At 49.0% G+C, this 6000-nt stretch overlaps 1 protein-coding gene across 3 annotated transcripts in view; it reads left to right on the top strand.

The window, feature by feature from the left end:
• Positions 1 to 668: 668 nt before the first annotated feature.
• Positions 669 to 6000, top strand: part of CSNK1G3 (casein kinase 1 gamma 3) — a 111622-nt gene continuing 106290 nt past the window's right edge. The window contains exon 1 of one of the 3 annotated variants that reach the window (XM_069962640.1): positions 669 to 1126. The gene's annotated coding sequence lies outside the window, so the exon portion shown is untranslated. The remainder of the gene's footprint in view (positions 1127 to 6000) is intronic. The other 2 variants (XM_069962641.1, XM_069962642.1) reach the window with 2 other exon arrangements.

Raw genomic sequence — 6000 nt, 5'->3', positions numbered from 1 at the left:
CATATAAGACGTGTGCGGCTCGGTACAATGTATTACTGCCCCGCTGTCCACATATAAGACGTGTGCGGCTCGGTACAATGTATTACTGCCCCGCTGTCCACATATAAGACGTGTGCGGCTCGGTACTATGTATTACTGCCCCGCTGTCCACATATAAGACGTGTGCGGCTCGGTATTATGTATTACTGCCCCGCTGTCCACATATAAGACGTGTGCGGCTCGCCACAGCTGTGTGAGGGAGCGCTGTAGCCTGCTGAGCTCCTGAGGTAAGTTAGGGCACAGCGCTCGGCTCAGACCCCGCCACTGGCACTGACACCTGGTGAACTCAGCGGCAGTGACGCGCAGCGCATCACAGCCCGGCAGTGCCATCCCTATGAGGTGACTGCCTCAACCCCCAATCCTATTGGCCGGCTCCAGCAGCCCGAACATGCCCCGCCTTCCCTGGGGAATCCCTAAGACTGACACCGTCAGCTGACCTATCCTGGGAGCAAAAACGGAGTAATGCCCGCCCCTCATGAAGGCGGAGACGTGAGAACAAGCCGTACTAGAATCACAACCATATGCTATTACCATGACTACGTCACCATTCCACGTGACCACGCCCCGCTCTCTACTGATCGAGATGAGGGCGTTGACGCCTCCAAATGCCTATTTTGTGATTGGCCGGTGATGTCGGAGAGTGGTTGTGGCTTCTCAGGGCTCCGTTTCCCCTAGCTCCTGACGCCCCCTGGCGGTGTCGCGGGTAAAGGGAGGGGTCGCCGTCGCTTGTGCTGCCGATTCGTCCAGGCCCAGAGTGCGGCTCCTGGGCCTGTGTTGTCGCGGAAGAGGCGGGCCCGGGCTCGGTTTCCGCTGCGCGTTCCCCTCTGACACGGAACATTTCCCTCCAGTATGTGTGTGTGAGGTCCCTCCTCCTCCTCCTCTGGCCATCTTTATTACATTCATTACCGCAAAGGAAGAGCGAGCCGGCCCTGCCTCCCACCGCGACCCTCCATCCCGGGGAGCCCCCAGCAGACGCGCTCTCCTCAGCAGACGGGCACCGGACGTGGCTCCTGCTCTCTACGTCATCGGGATCCCGGGACATGATCCGCCGCCGCTGGGATCAGGACGTGTGATCGATCACTGCCCGGTGGGTGACGCTGGGGGGGTCTACAGGAGGGGGTCTCCCCACATGATCACCGGGGACCCCGTCTGCTCCCGGGGCTCAGCTTCCTGTTGTGACTGCTCCCTGGCGGACGGGCCTGCTGGGGGCTGGGCACATGGCTGTGGAGACAGTATATACTATGTATACGGCTGCTGAGGTCACTGGCGGGTCACCCTCCGCTCCGGGCTGTGACATCACGCCGCTGACGGTGACGTCACAGCGGCTGGAGACTGTATTGTTGTGGCCACCACATGAGTGTTGTTAGTGATGTCTCTATGGCCTGTGACCTCCTCCCATCTGTGCTGAGGGGTCAGGACACTAGTGGCTGCTGCTCTATTATCAGCCATGGCAGCTGGGGGAGGGGAGGGCAGTCCTCTGCCTGCTGTACAACTACAACTCCCAGCAGCTCAGGGCAGGAGTGCAACAGGTTGGGGAACAGAGACTTCCACAGCTGGGACTGATCCCTGGCCCTGGTTGCTATCGGAGGCAGCTCCTGTTTTAACATAGATCACTTACACACACACACACACATACACTATACACTATACATACAGTGGTACCTGTGCTCTTGAAGTGAATTGGTTCCGGAAGGCAGTCTGAGAACTGAGCAGTGTCCTCCCATAGGAAATAATGTAAATGTGTTAAATTGGTTCCAGCACCCACCAATAATTACCTACAGCACCCTTACATTACATTGTATAGTGCCCAGTGTAATCTCTACAGGACATTACAGAGCAGCACTTTATAGTGTACAGCACATTACAGAACAGCACTATATACGGTACAGCACATTACAGAACAGCACTATATACGGTACAGCACATTACAGAACAGCACTATATACGGTACAGGACATTACAGAGCAGCACTATATGCGGTACAGGACATTACAGAGCAGCACTATATACGGTACAGGACTTTACAGAGCAGCACTATATACGGTACAGGACATTACAGAGCAGCACTATATACGGTACAGGACATTACAGAGCAGCACTATATACGGTACAGGACATTACAGAGCAGCACTATATACGGTACAGGACATTACAGAGCAGCACTATATACGGTACAGGACATTACAGAGCAGCACTATATACGGTACAGGACATTACAGAGCAGCACAGTACATTACAGAACAGCACTATACTGTACAGGACATTACAGAACAATTATAGCACAGTAGTTCCTGACTCCTCACTCATCCTTTACTGTATAGTGCTCCCCACCCCAGCACTGTAACAGATAGCAGGTGGTGGTGCACTGACTGTACTACTACTGTACTGTATATGCACTCCAGCAGTCTTATACAGTACAGGATGGGAGATGGTGGTGCACTGACTGTACTACTACTGTACTGTATATGCACTCCAGCAGTCCTATACAGTACAGGATTGGAGATGGTGGTGTACTGACTGTACTACTTCTGTACTGTATATGCACTCCAGCAGTCTTATACATTACAGGATGGGAGATGGTGGTGTACTGACTGTACTACTACTGTACTGTATATGCACATTAGCAATCTTATACAGTACAGGATGGGAGATGTTGGTGCACTGACTGTACTACTACTGTACTGTATATGCACTCCAGCAGTCCTATACAGTACAGGATTGGAGATGGTGGTGTACTGACTGTACTACTACTGTACTGTATATGCACATTAGCAATCTTATACAGTACAGGATGGGAGATGGTGGTGCACTGACTGTACTACTTCTGTACTGTATATGCACTCCAGCATTCTTGTACAGGATAGGAGATGGTGGTGCACTGACTGTACTACTACTGTGCTGTACATGCACTCCAGCAATCTTATACAGTATTATACAGGATGGGAGATGGTGATACACTGACTGTACTACTACTGTATTGTATATGCACTCCAGCAGTCTTATACAGTACAGGATGGGAGATGGTGGTGCACTGACTGTACTACTACTGTACTGTATATGCACTCAAGAAGTCTTATACAGTACAGGATGGGAGATGGTGGTACACTGACTGTACTACTACTGTACTTTATATGCACTCCAGCAGTCTTATACATTACAGGATGGGAGATGGTGGTGCACTGACTGTACTACTACTGTACTGTATATGCCCTCCAGCAGTCTTATACATTACAGGATGGGAGATGGTGGTGTACTGACTGTACTACTACTGTACTGTATATGCACTCCAGCAGTCTTATACAGTACAGGATGAAAGATGGTGGTACACTGACTGTACTACTACTGTACTGTATATGCACACCAGCAGTCTTATACAGTACAGGATGGGAGATGGTGGTACACTGACTGTACTACTACTGTACTTTATATGCACTCCAGCAGTCTTATACATTACAGGATGGGAGATGGTGGTGCACTGACTGTACTACTACTGTACTGTATATGCACTCCAGCAGTCTTATACATTACAGGATGGGAGATGGTGGTGTACTGACTGTACTACTACTGTACTGTATATGCACTCCAGCAGTCTTATACAGTACAGGATGAAAGATGGTGGTACACTGACTGTACTACTACTGTACTGTATATGCACTCCAGCAGTCTTATATAGCAGTGATTTTCAACCTTTTTTGAGCCGCGGCACACTTTTTATACTTATTATACTTATACTAATTCCGGGGCACACCACCAACCAAAATGGCACAAAATGACACTAAAACAGTACATATTATACATATAGTTAATAATATAGATTCTAAATGTATTTATACTCACTCAGTGTGAAACCTGGGCCTGTTTTCTTCTCCCCCCTGTGCTTTTCTCCTGTGCTTCTCTCCACCATACTTCTCCCCCCTGCTTCTCTCCTGTGCTTCTCTCCACCATACTTCTCCCCCCTGCTTCTCTCCTGTGCTTCTCTCCACCATACTTCTCCCCCCTGCTTCTCTCCTGTGCTTCTCCCCCCTGCTTCTCTCCTGTGCTTCTCTCCCCCGTGCTTCTTTCCACCATACTTCTCCCCCCTGCCTATCTACCCTGTGCTTCTCTCCACCATACTTCTCCCCCCTGCCTATCTACCCTGTGCTTCTCTCCACCATACTTCTCTCGTGTGCTTCTCTCCTGTGCTTCTCTCCACCATACTTCTCCCCCCTGCTTATCTACCCTGTGCTTCTCTCTCACCTGCTTCTCTCCGCTGTTTCTCTCCCCCATCCCCATGTTTCTCTCCCCCCTGCTTCTCTCCCCTGTTTCTCCCCCATCCCCAGGTTTCTCTCCCCCATTGTTTTCTCCTGTTTCACAGGGGCACCATAGTTTGGGGAACTTTCCCGCGGCACACCCGACCATGTGTGGCGGCACACTAGTGTGCCACGGCACACTGGTTGAAAATCACTGTTATATAGTACTGTACTGTATGTGAAGCCTCACCAGTGCTAAACTCATCAGGTACAATCCACCTACCACACTCGCAAAAAACGCTCAGATACCGAGCAAAGTTTGAATTCTGAACATTACTTCCTGGTAAATTTACGCTTGAGTACCGAACAGTTCAAATTTAGATGCTTTCGAACACTGAGGTATTACTTTACTTCAAGACTGGATGCTGAAAAAGTGTTTGAGAACTGAAACAAACTTTCCTTGAAAATACTGTTTGAGTCCAGAGCAGTTTGAGAACCAAGGTACCACTGTGTGTGTACATTATATATAGATACGCATTCAGTCTATAGGGATGTGCCCAGGTCACTTCACAAACCATCAAAGTGACATAATAAAATGGCCACATACTGCATAGTCCTGTGTTTTACATGATGTCATGACTAGTCTGCAATATGCTGATGACACGTTACTAGAGTGATGTGGCTATTCGAAGGCTGCTGCTTTACCAGTCAGTGACATCACTGAAGGACCCTATTAGTGGCTGCCACTCTTGTTTCATATCGTCCTTATAGAATACAATTCAGTAACTAGGAGGAGTGATGTGGGCCCAGACGGGTGAGCCGATCTTTTGTAAGTTGAGTTTGTGGTCAAATTTCTATGGTTTCAGTCCCGTGCTATTTTGAAGAAAACCTTTAGGGTCTGTTCACACGTACAGACTCGCTGCGTATTTATCGCTGTGAGTTTCTCGCACATAAATTCACAGCGATACTGATTGCTATCAAGTCCATATATGTGTATTCTCGCTGCGTGTTTGGTGCGATTTTTACATGCGAGTTTTTATTTTCATATGATTTTCCCAGGCAAGTTCAACACCACAAAAAAACGCATCTACTTTCATGCAAGTTCTGTGCGAGTTTTACGCAGCGGGTCTGTACTTGTGAACAGACCCTAAAGGGGATCTCCATCATACAGGATTCTGTAACCTACAGGAAAGAAGTACAAATAAGTGGTTTTGCATCTTGTTACTAGAAGTTTGTGTCTTGGATCTCCCCTGCTGTAACCAGTATGGCCCCATTCACACTGAGCAAATGTGGCGGAATCCCGCCATGCTCAGTGTCCTGCTGTCAGTGAATGAGACAGCGCCCGCTCTGCCGCTGCTCTCTGCTCAAAGAAGTGACGCACCCCCTTCATTCACTCGAAGCGGGACACTGAACATGGCGGGATTCCGCAGCGGAATTCTGCCACGTTTGCTCAGTGTGAACAGGGCCTTTATGCCAAATTCACTCCCCGCTCTGTGTTAGTTTCTTAGCTAATCGTCCATTCATTAAGGATACACTTTTGTCTTCTGATCACTTCTGGGTAGTCTTTCATTGGCCGCACATTTCCCTATGTAATGTAAAGTATGCGTGGCCAATGAATGATGGAAGCAAAGGGCCGTTTGAACAATCCAGCGATGATTTGTGCATCCCCTCTCCCCATACAATGGCTGAACCCAGTAATAGGCTTAGTAAATGAGCGCCGATCTACAGGATT

The sequence above is a fragment of the Dendropsophus ebraccatus genome, chromosome 3 (genome assembly GCF_027789765.1).
Source record: "Dendropsophus ebraccatus isolate aDenEbr1 chromosome 3, aDenEbr1.pat, whole genome shotgun sequence".
Classification (NCBI taxonomy): domain Eukaryota; kingdom Metazoa; phylum Chordata; class Amphibia; order Anura; family Hylidae; genus Dendropsophus; species Dendropsophus ebraccatus.
This window is presented reverse-complemented; position numbering and strand designations above follow the sequence as displayed.